This window comes from Tupaia chinensis, unplaced genomic scaffold, assembly GCF_000334495.1.
Source record: "Tupaia chinensis unplaced genomic scaffold, TupChi_1.0 Scaffold142716_1, whole genome shotgun sequence".
NCBI lineage: Eukaryota > Metazoa > Chordata > Mammalia > Scandentia > Tupaiidae > Tupaia > Tupaia belangeri.
Genome location: NW_006202562.1, coordinates 1,352,944 through 1,370,180, shown reverse-complemented (window position 1 = coordinate 1,370,180; position 17,237 = coordinate 1,352,944).

Below are 17,237 nucleotides of genomic sequence, written 5' to 3'. Positions count from 1 at the left end.
CCCAATACATGCCCCACAGTGGGGGAGTCAGGCCTTCACCCACTCACTTGGTGCCGATGGGCGTTGAGCCCCGCAGCAAGCCAAGATGACTTTTGCGGTGCCAGAAATAAGCCAAGAGCCTGTTGCCTGCAGCAGAAGTCTGTTGGGTGCTAGAGGTAGTCCCGTTTCCATGGCCCAGAGCTGAGCGCTGCAGCCTCCCTGACGCCCTGCGCAGACTCTGCCCCGCGCAGCCTGGGACCCCACTAGCTCTGCAAGGACATGATGGCACAGACCTGCCGGCTCCCGCGCTCTCTTCCACACTCACCATTGTTTTCCCAGTCGTCCAAAAGAAATGAGTAAACCATGGTTTAAATGCGCTGAGGGGAGCGGAGACGACGGGGGTGACAAGGCACAGAGCAGCTCCCCACTGCAGCTCCCCACTGCCTGCCTCTCCAAAGCTGCAACTCTTGCTTGCCCACCGCTAAGCACGGAGGACAGGGGATAGGGCAGTCAGGCCCAGGAAACTGCAGAGCTCCGCCAGGTGTGGCTGTCGCCTGAGTCAGGCTGTGCTCCTGTTCTGCTTTAGCTGACAGGAGATAACCCGTGCAGGGAGAAAACGCGAGCTCCCACATTCACACAGTTACTGCCTCGTTTATACCTGGGAGAGTTTCTTCATCTCATTTGGGCCAAAGTGAACGATGATCTTTTAGTAGCGCAGCCAGCCTCATGACGACGTTCCTCCTGGGATCTCAGGAGCTTTTTACTGGCTGACAGTCCCGGGTCAAACTGCGTCTGTGGTTCGGGTCCCACGGGTCCCAGAGCAGAAACCATGATTACACTCAGGGGCAGCAGGTACCTCCAGTGAGGCCTGCTCCTGCGGGGGTGCACTTGGCTGTCCTGGAGCAGGCAGTTCCAGAACATCCTTGGTATTTTTGACTAAGGAGACAGGCTGGAATAAGACAGAGCCCGTGGGATAGGTCACCAGATGATCCTGGCAGCCCCTGCTCCAGCCAGGGGAGGAGGCACTGGCATTTCTCATGCCTCGTCCCCGGGGACTTCAAAAAGCTCTCAGAAAAATAGAACTGAAGTACAAGTTTATTTTGGTGCAAAAACGATGAAAATCTCCATGCAGTTTACATTGTTTTCCATTGCTTTCCTATTACGCATTGCCCATGAACTTTGGAAGAGGCCTCTCTCCTCCGTATTCTGGGATGACTCATTTGATGACCATGGAAATGTCTTGGTTCATTACTGCATGGCTAACAAAATTATCTTAGACTGGGCAGACAAGAGAATAGAGGTTTATTCTGACTTGCAGTTCTGGTGGCCAGGAAGTCCACAGGCATTACAGAGTGACAGAAGGCACAACTTTTACCAGAACAGAGCATGGTCTGGATCCACGTGGCTCTTCCTACCATTCCAGTCTCTGCTTATAAAGCCACCAGTACTCAATAACAGTGGCCCCATCCTAACAATCTGATCACATCCAGAGGCCTTTCCCCGGGGACTCCATGAAGGAATTCAGTTTTCACTTAACACCTTTACAGCACAATCAACACAATTAAATCTCAACATGTGAACTTCTGAGGAGTGACCAATCATTCCCACTAAGACCAAATTCCGAAACATGAAGCTTTGGGGGAGAAACCATGCCCAAACTGTAAGTTAGTGTCTTCCTCTATTAAATTGTCTCTCTTCCTCTAATAAATGTATGGGATTTATATCTATATTACAGACACTAAACCTCTGTAATATATATCACGAGGATTTTCTGTCTTGCCGTAGGATTATTATTATTATTTTTTTTGGATAGATTTTCACTGTAGGGCGCGTGCGCTCGCCAGACAGACAGAGAGAGACATAGATACAGAAATCGAGAAATCACCCCCCAGGGGGGATGGTCACACCGCAATCCCTTCTCCTCCATTCTCCTCTCGGGATCTTGGGCATGCACGCACAAGCGCCCGGCGTGAGTTTTAAGCCACTGGGTCCGGGACACGAACCACGGGCGACTACGTGGGAGTCCAGCGACATAGCCATTACACTAACTGCTGGTTCCCTCTTGCCGTAGGATTATTGATGTTGATTTTAGTTATAGAGAACATGCTAAGTTGAGACCCATTTATTATCTATCCTTTTATGGCAATTGTCTTAAACACACTGTTTTTGAAGAGTTGTTTTTTGTTTGTTTGTTTTCAGTAGGGCACATGCACTCTCCAGAAAGACAGAGACAGAGAGACAGAAAGCGAGAAATAACCCCCCAAGGGGGTGGCCATGCCACAATCCTTTCTCCTCCATTCTCCTCTTGGGATCTTGGGCATGCACATACCTGCGCCCAGCGTGAGTTTAAGGCACTGGGTCTGTGACTTAAACTGAGGTCGGCTACATGGGAGTCTAGTCATGTGGTTATTATGCCAACTGCTGGTCCCAGCATGCTTTTTTGAATAGAAAAAAAAAAAAAGCTTTCTCCAGGCCCAGCAGGCAACATGGAGGTTAAGACACCTGGATTGCACATGACCAACCGTCCAGTTAGAGTCCCCACCTGGAGGCTTGAAAATCATGCCAGGCATGTGTGTGTGCATGGTCGACATCCTGAGAGGGGACTGGAGAGAGGGGAGGAGAAGGGATCGTGCCATGGTTATCCCCCCACTGGAGGGAGTGATTTTCCACTTTCCTCACTTTCTCTTTCTCTCTCTCTGGTGAGCACACTTTCACTATAGCAAAATCTAAAACTAAAATTTTTTAAATTAAACTTTCTCCAATTCCAAAGATATAAATGTCTCTTAATTTGTATTTACTGACTGAATAAAAAATAATTTTGATTTAGAGGTGAAGTTGGGTTTGTTTTGTTTTCCTTGAAGCTGTTTAATATACCTGAAATTTGTTTTTATGAGAGGTGTTAAATAGGACTGTAGCAAAATGGAAGCCAACTATATAATTGGTTTTATGAAGTTTAATAGGAAAAGTGCCCATTCATTGTGCATGATTTGAAAATTATTCAAAATATTCTTGTGTATTTTCTTTTCCATATGAATTCTGGAATTGACTTGTCAAGTTCATATTAATTACTTTTGTAACTTTGATTGAAATCGCAACACATTTATAGCTAATTGTGAAAGAAATGACCTTGTGAATTGTTTTGAATATTTTCCAGCAAAGCTTGATGTGTGTGTGTGTGTGTATGATTTGTACAATCTCCCTATTTCTAGTATTAATGTTTAATAATTCTGTTACTCTTATGAATGCAATCTTTTATATTATATTGTCCTTTAATTTTTTTTTCTATTAGATTATTGTCAACAAAAAAGCTAATTCACAGTGGTGAGGAAAGAAGCATGGTTTCTGTACTAAGTAGAAAAATGCAAATACAACTAACTTTTGATTCATCTAGGTCCCTCTGGACAAGTCCCAGGATAGTTTGTGCGGACAGTGTGCCCCAACATGGTCACCTTCTACTCACATACGGGTCACTCTGCGTAACTGGGAATCAGGAAGCCCATTAACTGACTGTTGTGTCTATCTCGTTGTCCCCAGTCACTCTGGCACAGGAAGAGTCCTGTCTCACCATCTCCGATGAAGTATAAGCACTGGTGTGCCCGCTGTCCACTCAGGACACTGAGGCCGGGGTTCCAGCAGACGGCCCTGATGTGTTTGCTCTGGCACGAGAACCCAGCCGCGGAGAGCAGCCTGTGCGGGGTGTGGGGGTGTAGACACACAGTGTCATGGCGGTGGGGCAGGGCATCCAGTCCTCAGAATCCATGGCAAACCCTAGTTCTCATCCCTCCTGGTGCTATACCAGTCTCGTGGCCTCTCACTGTCACTGTCTGGTTACCTGTAGCCGAGGGTATCTGCATGTGTCCCTCAGTCATTTAGTGCAGTCGTGTCTCCTGCGTAGATGCTGAGCAGAGGAATTTCTGCACCATGTGGCAAGTGTATTTTTAATTCTTAAGAAACTACTAAGCTGGGACCAGCAGTTAGCGTAATGGCTATGTCGCTGGACTTCCATGTAGTCGACCACGTTTTGAGTCCCGGACCCAGTGACTTAAACTCATGGCGGGTGCGTGTGCGTGCATGCCCAAGATCCTGAGAAGAGAATGGAGGAGAAGGGATTGTGGCATGGCCATTCCCTCTAGGGGGTGATTTCTCTCTTTCTGTCTCTCTCTGTCTTCTGGTGAGCACACGTGCCCTATAGCAAAAACCTCTCAAAAAAAAAAAAAAAAAGAAAGAAAGAAAGAAAGAAACCACTAAGCTGTTCCCAAACTGACCGTGTCGTTTTATATTCTCGTTTTATATTTTATATTGTCTGGGGTTTCTGAATTACTCCATACTTTCATCAAGGCTTGTGATTGGCAGGCTTTCCATGGCAGATGTCACATGTGGCTTCAGTGTGCGTTTCCCCGGTGACTTACCACGCGCTTATCGGCCACTCCCACGTCGTCTGTGGTGAAGGGTCTGTTCAAAGAGCCTGCTCATTTACGTTGGGTTGTTTGTCTTCTTAGAAATGAGTTACAAAAGTTCCTTGTACCTACTGTATAAGAATACTTTTCTAAGATACACGATTTGCCGGAGAGGCAGCCTGGTCTTGTCTTTTCATCTTACCAGTAGTGTCTTTATACAGGAAGTAGTCTGAATGTTGTAGAAGTCAAATTTACCAAACCTTCATTCGTGGAGCAGTCTCTTACTGTCATAGTTAAAAACTTCCTTGCCAAAGAAAATGTCATGAGACTTTTTCTCCTATGTTTTCTTCTCAACGTTTGTACTTCTAACTCTTATCATTTTGTGTATGATCCATAATAATAACTTTTATGTATCGTGTGATGTTCAGATCGAAATTCACTTTTCGAACATGTGGGTTTTTAGTTTTGTCACACGATTTATTGAAAACATTACTGTTCTCCCATTGAATGGACTTTGTGTGTTAGAAATGGACAGATCAAGGCACGCCTGCAGGGGGAGCACTACAAAAATGCTGTGTTCCATGGGCTGAGACCACCCGGGAGCAGGCTCAGCCCCCAGTCCAACCTGAGGCCAGGGGAGGCAGAGAAAGGAGGAGCATGAGCTTGCAGCTGGCCTGGCAGCGCAGAGAGATCCTCTCTAAAACAACATCTGGGCGTGGAGGTGGGTGCCTGGAACCCCAGCCACTCCGGAGGATCATGACGCAGGAGACATTGTCCTAAAAATAAATAAATAAAATAAAAATTAATTTGCTTTTTTCTGGCTAGAAACATGAAAAGTTTCAAAGAGAAAAAAAAAAAAAGATTCCTGATGTGGCAGAAATCATTAAGAAAAAGATTCCCACTGTGCCAGAAACCCTCAAGAAAAAGTGAGCAAATTTCACAGAGCTGGAGATCAAGAGCCTGAGAAAGAAGTTTGCCTGAAAGAGCCTTCAAAGGGCCCGGAGGGGCCTAACTCTGCCAAAGCCAAGCCCTATTACAGGGACGTGGGCAGATGTACAGGGCCGAGGTCGGAGTGCAGGGAATGGCGAGAAAGCAGCAACATTCATGGACCTGCAGAGCCCATCATGGTCAGAGGGGTCAGCGGTGCGGCCCAAAGGTCCGGAAGCTGTTGCAACTTCTTCGCCTTCGCCAGATCTTCCCTAGCAATCTGTTCAGCTCGACAGCCTTTGGTTCACTTGAGGACAGTGGATGGCATATGGCCTGGAGGTACCCGAACCTGAAGTCGGTAAACGAACTACCCCCCAGCGTGACTATGGCGAAGTCTGTAAGAACGCATTGCCTTTAGAGAAGACACTTTCATGGCTCAGTCTTTTGGTAGATTTGGCTTCACCTGGGTGAAGGATCTGATTCCTGGAATCTAGACTGTTAGAAAATGCTTCAAAGAAGCAAATAACTTCCTGTGGCCCTTCAGATGATCTTGTCCCCAAGATGGGGTGAGGGAAGAGGCCACCCGCTTTGTAGAAGGCAGAGAGGCCGGCAACAGGGAAGATGAGATGAACAGGTTTATTAGAAGGGCGAACTGAGGTGTCTGCCATGATTCGTTTTATAATCGTGTCAGTTAGTAAACAGTGACTGTTTTCAGATTGAAAACAAATCTCGAAATAAAATCAGTTGCTCATGAAAGTTAGACTTTATTTCTGGACTCTCAAATCTGTTCCATTGATCTATCTGCCTAACCTTATTTCAATTTGATACTGTCTTGATTACCTTAGCTTCATAGTCAGATTTTTTTTAGTTTTTTTTTTTTTTTTTTTTTTTTAGTTACTAGAAAGTACCTTGTGCTCACCAGGGAGAGAAAGAAAAAGAGGGAGAAAGCAGCTCCCATGGAGCACGGTCACACTGCCATCTCTCCTCTTTTATCTGAGATTTGGGGCATGCACGCCCGTGTTCTCAGCATGCCGTCAAATCAGCAGGCCAGGAATCAAACCACAGTCATTCATGTGGACTTGAGCTCCCTCAGTCACTAAACTATAGGGACAGCCCTATAGTAAACTGAGAAATTTAAGTCTGTCAATTTATTCATTTTTCTTTTTTTGGAGAGGTTTTGCTATAGGGCGCATGTGCTCACCAGAAAGACAGAGAGAGAGAGAGACAGACAGAAAGCAACAAATCACCCCCCAGGGGGGATGGCCATGCCACAATCCCTTCTCCTCCATTCTCCTCTCAGGATCTTGGGCATGCATGCACACGCGCCCGGCGTGAGTTTAAGCCACCAGATATAGGACTCCAACTGCGATTGACTACATGGGAGTTCAGCAACTTAGCCATTATGCTAACTGCTGGTCCCAATTTATTCATTTTTCAAAAAAATTGTTTGGCTCTTTCTGGTCATTTACATTTCCATATTCAATTTAGGATTATCTAGTCAATTTCTGCAAAAAACCTACTGGAATTTTTATATCAATTGCATTACATCTATAGATCAAGGTGATGAAAATTGCCATCTTAACGACACTGAGTCATCGTGTCCACTGACATAGAATGCATCTCCACGTAGTTAGAGCTTCTAAAATTCTTCTCGAGAATATTGAACAGTTTCCCATGCATAAACTGCCGTTTCTGTTAGATATATTCCTACCATTGTATTGTTTTTGCTGCTATTATGAATGGAATTATTTACATAATTGCATTTTGATCGTTCACGGCTAGTATATAGAAATACAGTTGAATTTTGTATTACTGATCTTGTATTCTGCAAACTAACGGAACTCAATTATCATTTCTAGCAGAGCTTTAAATGTGTGTGGATCCCTTAGGATTTGCTATATGCAAGATTTCCCAATGACCTTGTGAATACAAACAGGGTCACTTGCTTCCATGGTGGGTGCCTTTTAGAGCTTTTACTATTTTTGCTTTTATTGCTTTTCCTTCCCGGATTGTGCTGCTGAAGACCTCCAGGACAATGCTGGAAAAAGCAGTGGGAATGGGCATCTGTTTCCTGCTAATCTGAGGGGAAGTCATTCAGTCTTTCACCATTAGATATCATGTGAACTGTAGGCTTCTCGTAGACGTCCTCGATCAAATTGAGGAAATTCCCACCTGTGTTTTGCTTGTTTATTTTAATCACATAGTTATTGTTTGCACTCCGTCTTCTTTATAATAAAATTTATTTTTATCATACCAAAAAATTGTCGTGTCTCTGTTTTATTATTTCCTTCTGTGTCCCTGTAGTAAGTGCCGAGCTTAATTTTCCTCTTCCTGACACACATCGTGCATCAATTCTAAAGAAATATTAATTAATTTATTAATCTGGGAGCGAGAGAGAGAGAGAGAGAAACAGCCAGCCTGGATCACGAGCACATGCACGCTCAAAGTGCTCTGAGAGGTCCTTTCCCATCTGGTCCAGCTGCATTGACAGGACAACGTCACCTGGTCCCAGAGACTCTTTTTTTTTTTTTTTTTTGAGAGATTTTTTTGCTATAGGGTGCATGTGCTCACCAAAAAGAGAGAGACAGAGAGAAAACGAGAAATTGATGATCACGCCACAATCCCTTCTCCTCCATTCTCCTCTCGGGATCTTAGGCACACACGCACACGCGCCTGGTGTTAAGTTTAAGCCACCAGGTCCGGGACTCAAACCACGGTTGACTACATGGGAGTCCAGCAACATAGCCATCACGCTAACTGCTGGTCCCTATTTTTTTAAAGAAGTCTTTTAAAGGGCTGCTTTAAAGAAGTGGTAAGTTTTCTGAATTACTTTATGTTTTTAAATATGTCTTAAAGTAACCCTTCCATTAGAAAAATACTCTGGCCATATGGCTATAGAATTTCAGGTTTATAAGCTTTTTTTTTTTCTTCTTCAGACACCATGTAAAAGTATTCCTCCATTGTTCCCTCATCAAGGAGCAGTATCCTGATATCAATGGGGTCCTTGTTTGTCTCTTCCTTACCCCCATCCTTCTGGAAGCTTCTACGATACTGTTCCATTTTTAGTTCCCTAACATCCACTCTGCTGGGTCTTATTACATGTCCTACCACTGCGGTCAGTGGGTTTTCCACCTAACAAGTTGCACCTTGCTCAGCTCTGAAGGTGTGTGTTTAATTTCTGCGTCTCCCCTTCTCTCTGTCCATCCTGTCCTGGCTGCTCTCCCACCGGATCATTTAGTCTCAAATCACTGCGAGGTGACAGCAGAGCAACACCTTCCAAAGCCTGTGTCCCAGGCATGGCCAGGAGGACCCGGAATTCCGGTCATTGGATCCAGTAAACCTCAGCTGCATTTTCAAAGGAGGAAGTCACAAGTAATTACATTTCCCATTCTAAGTGGACTTGTGGAAGATGTAGCGTTGAGGGGCAGCATGGGATTAAGAAATCATAATTTATGGGAAACATGAGAATTTCCTTCCAAACGTTTATCGGTCAGCCGCTCTTTCCTGGGCTGATGTCAGACAGGGGAGGCGGCACACAGGCGTGCACACGGCTTCTCCAGCACGCCCAGGGTCTAGCTCAGGGCTGCCTCCTTAGTCCCGGTGCTTGTCCATTTACAGCGAGCTCGCTTGCTTTCCCTTTGTGAGATATGGCCGTTGGCATGTGGAAATATATTATGAATATGATTCAATAGACGAGCTTCGGCGGTAAAAACCATTCATTCATTTTATGGGACATGCGAAGTTTCACACAAGAGGCAGCCGGAGGTTTATTAAGCACATCAATTATTAATTCATCACACTTGTGAGCCTGATTTGCTTATTTTCCATATTATCTCTGGCTAGGAGTTGAACTGAGTTTCTTTTTATTGCTTTGATTTTCACCGTGATGATAAAACATATTAACAGTGAGAGTGTTCATTCCCCCTGCATTTTCTCTCTCTTCAGATCCATCTGAGGATCGGAATTTGGGTGGGGAAAAGAGAGATGGGAGAGAGGGGCCTGACATCATACACTGCTCAGAGGCAAGCCAGGGGGGCGCGATGGGGTGCAAGTGTGCAAGTGTACGAGCCTCGTCCAGGCTTCTCACCAGGACTGGCCGCACCCCGGATGGAGTGCTGGCCCACCCTGCTCGCTGTCAACTGGACACAGGCTACTCCATGGGCTCCTGCCTGAACTCGTCCTGTCCCTCCTAGCTATCCCTCTCACTGTCATCATCTGGATTTGACCCTTTTTAAAGGCACACCTCAAATCCCTGTTGATCAGGAAGTCTTCCCTGAAGCTTATTTCTCTGACATTTCTCTTACCTAAAACTCTATTACAGGCTGCAAATTAAAAAATAATAATAATAAAGACCTCACAGTACACCGGACCCTTCCTGTTCTCAGCTTTCCAGAGATCCCTGCAAAGAGGTAGCTGATCCGTATGTGTCCTCTATATCAGACATGCTGGGCAGCTTCCCCGGGATTCTCAAGGCTCTCATTTTTATCAATTATGTTTATTTTTAATGGAACATGGCTTGAACTTTTTACTTGAAAGGTATGGGTCCCAATCTCATCCATACCCCTTATCAGCTGGGATTTTTCTGAGCATCAGTTTTCTTATCGTTTTGATCAGAAAAATATCTACTTCACAGGACTTTTGTTAAGATCAAAGAAGATAATATCCATCAAAGGGCTTTCAGAGAGACAAGGTATAACATACGGACCGCCATCATTAATGCCTCTGGCTGCACTGTGGAGAAGGCATCAGGTGAGTCCTGTGGCTTTATTAAACTCTGTATACTGGGACCAGCAGTTAGCATAATGGCTATGTCGCTGGACTCCCATGTAGTCGACCATGGTTTGAGTTCCAGACCTGGTGGCTTAAACTCACACTGGGCGCATGTGCGTGTGTGCCCAAGATCCCAAGAGGAGAAAGAAGGAGAAGGGACTCTGGTGTGCCCATTGCCCCATGGGGGGCGATTTCTCACTTTCTGTCTCTCTGTCTTTCTGGCGAGTGCACACGCCCTATAGCAAAAACCTCTCAAAAAACAAAAAACAAAAACAAACAAACAAAAAAAACCCACAACTCTGTATACCACCTCTTAATCTAATTTATCATAAGTTAATTGTGCAAGGAATTTGTCTTTCTCCACACAGCAGTGGAGAACTGAGAACTCTTGCACGTGTTATTTGACTTACTGATCTTCAGTTTACCCATCTATAAAATGACCATGGCTGTTAGAACACTATAATCGACCAAGTCAGTTTCCTTTTCCTTGTAGGCTCACCAGAAAGCTCTACTTCTCAGCCTCCCTTGAAGTCATGTTGGAGCCATGGGACTGGATTCTGGAAGAGATTAATGCTCCCTCCAGCCCTGGCCACAGACTTCTTTTTAAGATGTCTACATTTGCTCTTCCTGTATTAGTCAGCTTTCACTGAGTAACAAACTACCCCCAAACTCAGTGGTATAAATCAGCAACCATTCATTTTCAACACATATCCACAGGTCCACTAGCAGTTCCACTGATCTGGGCCAATGGCGAGTCTGGGCTGGGTTTGCTCAGGTCTCTGGAGTCAGCTAGCAGCCCAGCTAAGGACTGAAAGGTCTAGGATGATGTCATGTATTGGGCTAGTAGTTTCTGCCAGCTGAGGTGACAGAGATGATTGACCTGCATATCACCAACCATCCAACAGGTGGCCTGTGTCCATTCACAGAGCAGGGGCGGGTTTGAAAAGTGAAAGTGGAAACTCTCAAGGCCTCCCAAGGCCCAGGCTCAGGGTCCCAGCAATGTCCTTTCTACACATTGTGCTGTCCAAAGAAGCCCAGTGTAAGGAGTGGGGAAAGAGCTAGCGTGTCCAAATTTGCAATCTACCACAGTAACATTGGGGACCGTGCATTGAAGAGGGCAGTATTATAAGGTAGCAGTGTCATAGTCCCCCCCACACACACACCAGTTGTATTAGGTTGGTACAAAAGCAATTGCGGTTTGGGGATGTGACATTTATTTATTCACTTATTCATTTATTTCTTTTACTTTTACATTCAATCACTGCATATCATTACAGCATACAAAACGAATTTCCCCAGCATAAATGCAGTGTATATTAGTCCAGTCAAAGGTATTACCCTACCCATTATTATCAACATGTCTTTGGCAACTTCTGTAGCTGTATCATGGATCAGCTTCAATGACTACTCTCCATTGGTCATTGCCCTCTTCCAATGACCAGCCACTACACTCCTCATCTTCAAGGCTCTTGTCTGCATAGTTGCTAGCAGCTCCTGAGCCGAATGCATCATTGGTGTTGCACATTGTCTCTGCTGTTTTATGACCCATTTTGAGCTAGAACGAGAAAATCACTTGAATTTGCTTTTGGTCTGACTTCATTTCCATAGTCTAAAATATACATAAAATAAACAGCAAGTAATAAGTCATTAGCACCAAACAAAGTGAGAAATGCTCATTAAAATGATGTAGAACAGAACCACATTTCTTTAAAAATACATCCAAAATCAAACGACAAATTTCGACAATGCAAAAACTACAATTACTTTTGCCCCGACCTAATACATGTTGATGATGAGAGCAGGCAGCAGCCGTTCATCGTACTAAGTCTCTGAGAGTGGGGTGTGGGGCTGTTTGTTACAGCAGTCGGTGTGTCCTGAGACAGTGTGCATAAGATCTTTGCTCATAGAGCTCTCATGAGGCTTGAATAAGGCAGCATCTGTCAAATTCAGCATATCATCTGCTATGTTGATAATGTATCTACTCTGATCACTGTTTTTATCAGTATTATTACTAACATTACTGTTAAAGACGTGTAGCAAACAGGCCCCTACTAGCATCATAAATGCCTTGACAGTCACTGTTTCAGACTCCACATCCAGCACACTCACACACTGGGTAGCCTTTTATTTTATTTAGACACATGGATGCTCCCTGAAGCCCAATCTGCCCCGCCTTTGCCCTAGCACAGACCAAAGGTTGCCCTTTCTGAGATAGACACCACCTTTTTGGCATAGCCAGATGTGACAGTTAGGTGTTTTTGTTTTTGTTTTTTTAAGAAACATTTATTTTATTTTATTTATTCATTCATTTTTTTTTAATTTGACCAGGGAGAGACACACACAGAGAGAGAGAGAGAGGGAAAGTGAGAAAGCAAGCCACCAGGTCCAGGACTCGAACCACGGTTGGCCATGTGGGAATGTCCAGTGCCTTAACCACCATGCCACCTGCTGGTCCCTGGCAGTTAGGTGTTTTGAGCTTTGTAAACTATGGTGATTTTAAAGATCACGAATTCTCCCAAATCCCAGCGTGTGTTCTTGTTCTTTGCCTGAATCCAAATGACTTTTTGCTGGTTTGTTAGGCCTTAGGAAGTTCATCCTCTCTTTCCTCGATCCATTTCAGGATGGGGGAACAGTTATCAAAAAGTCTGCATTATGGTAAACTCCTGAACCATCCGAGAAAGTGTGGGATGTGACGACTCTCACGTTCCAACCTGAGACGGCCTGGAAAGACCAGGCAAACTCCTGGTGGGAGACTCTTGGAGAATCAAAGAAAGGCGTTAAGTCCAATTCCTGGAGGCAACCGTGGAGAACGCACATTGGCAGGTTTGGGAGTCAATCACCAGCATCAGGCTGAACCTGGGACCCTCTGCTTTCTGGCGACCAATGGGGCCCTCAAGCCCTTTTTCTAACACTGTGAGAGAGAAAGTGCCTTCGAAGGACACGGTTAAACAAGCTCTGTGGGACCACACGCTTCCCTGCCCTTCGCCCGTCTGACCCACTGACAGAGTCCTTCCTGAAAGCGGGGACTGCCCTATTTATCCTTCAACCAGGAAAAGCGCCACTCTTCCTTTTCTCCTCTTGGTGCTCTGCTAGAGATAGAGGAATTTAACCAGTTTTCCTCGTTTTCAGCAATAAGTCGATTGACGTACACTCACGCTCTGGGCTTTTACCTTGAGATAACAAGCTTCCCACTGCTCTAACACGCCGTGGAGCCTTCTCGTCCTCGCTCTCAGTTCTAGGTCGACCTTTCTCTTAGCTCAGGGTTCCATCCAGACGTAGGCCTGGGAGAAGAATTTAAACGTAGGTGGTTTATTTGGAAGGAGGTGCCAGGAACTCTGCCAGGGGAGAAGGCAAACATAGGAAAGAGAAGGCTTGGAAGCTCACCGGTGAGGCTAATATGAGTTAGGGGCTGATGACTGAGGTGCCAGTCTGCTGGGCACTTCCGGTGACATCCTCGGAGTTTTCTTTCTGAGGTTCAGGGAACCTGGGGTACGCATCCAGTGACTCTTCTCCCCCACAGCTGGGCATTGCCCTGGGACTATGAAGTTCTCAACACGTCCAGGGTGCCCTCTGAGCAGCTGAGCTGGCGGCCATGATGTTTCAGGGACAGACAGGCTTATGTGGGTGCGTGTGTCCAAGTGCTGGTAGGTCCCCTAATGGATCACCGCAGCCATAGCCAGACTCAGGGTCACCAATGGGACACAGGGTGGGCATCGAGACTCCAATGTCTGCCTAGAGTGTCTCACCAGAGCTCAGCCAGCGCCCATGTCACATGCGTGTTCACACCCGCTCCCGTGCAGTCTACCTGAGCTCAGCCAGCGCCCACATCACACACACGTTCACACCTGCTCCCGTGCAGTCTCACCTGAGCTCAGCCAGTGTCAACGTCACACACATGTTCACACCCGCTCCCGTGCAGTCTACCTGAGCTCAGCCAGCGCCCATGTCACACACACTTTCACCCCCGCTCCCGTGCAGTCTCACCTGAGCTCAGCCAGCACCCACGTCACACACATGTTCACATCTGCTCCTGTGCAGTCTCACCTGAGCTCAGCCAGCGCCCACGTCACACACACGTTCACACCCGCTCCTGTGCAGTCTCACCTGAACTCAGCCAGCGCCCACGTCACACACATGTTCACACCTGCTCCCGTGCAGTCTCACCTGAGCTCAGCCAGCGCCCATGTCACACACACTTTCACACCTGCTCCTGTGCACTCACCTGAGCTCAGCCAGTGTCAACGTCACACACGTGTTCACACCTGCTCCTGTGCCATCTCACCTGAGCTCAGCCAGTGTCAACGTCACACACATGTTCACACCTGCTCCCGTGCCATCTCACCTGAGCTCAGCCAGCACCAGCATCACACACGTGTTCACAACTGCTCCCGTGCAGTCTCATCTGAGCTCAGCCAGCACCCACATCACACATGTTCACAACCACTCCTGTGCACAGTCTCACCAGAGCTCAGCCAGCACTCATGTCACACACGTGTTCACACATGCTCCCATGCACAGTCTCACCGGAGCTCAGCCAGCACCCACATCACATGCATTCACACCCGCTCCCGTGCCATCTCACCTGAGCTCAGCCAGTGCCAAAATCACACATGTGTTCACACCCGCTCCCATGCCATCTCACCTGAGCTCAGCCAGCACCCACATCACACACATGTTCACACCCATTCCCGTGCACAGTCTCACTGGAGCTCAGCTAGCACTCACATCACACACATTCACACCTGCTTCCGAGCACAGTCTCACCGGAGCTCAACTAGCGCTCACATCACACATGTTCACAGCCACTCCTGTGCACAGTCTCACCAGAGCTCAGCCAGCACTCATGTCACACACGTGTTCACACACGCTCCTGTGCCGTCTCACCTGAGCTCAGCCAGCACCCACATCACACGTATTCACACCTGCTCCCATGCACAGCTTAGAGCAAGAATGCTCACTGGAGCGGCAGAGGCTACGTGGGGAAGAACACGCACCCAGCTCGCATGTCCCACCGAATGAACCAAATGACTCAGGGACAAATAGAGAGAGCCGGGTGCCGATTCCCAAGCCTCCGCTCATTTCAGGTACGTCACTCAGAAAGCATCTGGACCCACACAGCACCTAGTCTGCTCCTCATTCCAGTCACCAACATCAAATCTCACATCCAGAAAAACAGGAGCTTGCTGTTCCATGCCAGGAAACGGGAGCTTCTTCACATCTATTTGTGACAGGTGACAGGGGAGAATTCTGCCCTCAGCCACACTCTTCTAAGCTGAAAAATCATTTTTAATGTCAAAAAAATTTATTGTGAGTCCATTTGTCGGGCAGCAGGGTGTCATTTTCCTACCAGTCATGATTTTGGCGTCTGTCCTTGGCTGATTTTCTACATCTTGAAACTGAAGCGTGAACTACCTATTTTGGTGGATAAACTCATACATAGAGAGCCCAAGCTCCTTCTGGTGAAATTTACTCTGCAGTCATGACTGGCCGCAAGTGACCTTTAAGTTGAAAGTGACAAGTGACGAGCAAAACCTAAGGCTGTACCCAATGATGAAGGAAGAAACAGAGCTGTAGGCACCAAAGCCTCACCAAGCTCCCCGCTCCTGTGGTGGCTGGGAGCTTTTATCTTGGTGGGAAGAGGAGCCCGGGGTGAGTCTGAGGGTGCCCTGCTCCTGACAGCTGCAGGTGCGTGTCCTACCCCGATGGGCGGTAGCTGCAGAGACAGGACAACCTTGCGCTACTCTGAAAATGCAGCCCGACTTCTGTTGTCCCCGCCAAGGGCCTGCTCCTGTTATACCTGGCTCTGGCCCTAAACCACCCCCCGAGGCCCCAGGCCCTGCCCCGAAAGTCCTGCCCTTGCCCTGCTTTGACTTCGGTGTATTCCCCTCACCTGTCAGTCTCCTCCCACTTCCACCACAATGTGCAACGTACCCTGCCACATCCTGGTCTTCCCCCAGCCAACCTGCTGATCTCTCCTGGGTGACACTTCATGCCTTGTGTGGCCAGGCTACTCAGAGCCGGTCAGAGGGCACCAAGGCAAGTGCTCACCCAGCCTCACGTCGCACCCTGGCATCAAGCTAGAGAGGAGGGTTGCTGCACGGGGGCAGTGGTAGCAATGCTCCATGATGCTGAGGTCACATGGCGGGGGGGTCCTGAGTTCGCATCCTGAGGCTTCCCTGAGTATGCTGGATATGTGTGTGTCTGGGATCCTAGCTGGCTGAGGCTGGTGACAGCTGTCACACAAAGACTGCGGGGTCACAGTCTCTCTTTCTCTCTGAAAAGATAAAATACACTTTTCAAAAGCAGAATGGAAATGTGCTTTCTGCAAAGGGTGGGAACTTCGACCCCAGAGACTCTTTGGAACCACCTGAGAAGCTTTAAATGCTCCAGATGCCCGGGTGTCACCACCAGAAATGCACATTTCCAGGGTCTGAGGCGTCACTGGCTTTGGGACTTTAAAAGCTCAGGTGGGGCCAGTAAGAGGTGTAGTGGTTAAGGGTGCTGGACTCCCACATGACCAACTGTGGTTCAAGTCCCGGACTGGTGGCTTGAAACTTGCCCAGGCATGTGTGCATGCATGCCCCATATCTCAGGAGGGGAATAGAGAAGAAGGGATTGTGGCACGGCCATTCTCCCTAGGGGTGGAGGGATTTCTTACTTTCTCTATCCCTCCAGTAAGCACACGTGACCTATAGCAAAAATCTCTCTCTCAAAAAAACCACCTCTCAGGTGGTTTTAATGTGGAACCAAGGTTGAAACACACTGTCCAAAGCAATCATGAGTCAAAAGTCTGGAACATCTTCCACCTCTCCTCCTCTTCTACGCCTCACTGGGCACACCACGTTCTCGTGAAATGAGCTCCCTGTGCACCTGGCAGGCATGTCTTACTGACACCAATGGAGTGGCAGGCTGCAGCTGAGCCGGGGTCACCTCTCCCTCCTGCTCTGAGAGATGGCGTGGGATTTGGAGACATGCAGGGTTAGGAGCTGGAAGGTCTGAGCTCAAGTCGAGCTCCACCCTGGTAAACAGAGGTCTTAGGCATGCCTGGTCTCTGAGCTCCACCCTGGCACACGGAGGCCATAGGCATGTCTGGTCTCTATTTTTCTCTTGGCTCATCTTTATAAAACAAGGAGTGGCCATTGTCCCTCCTGCCTCTGTGGCTGG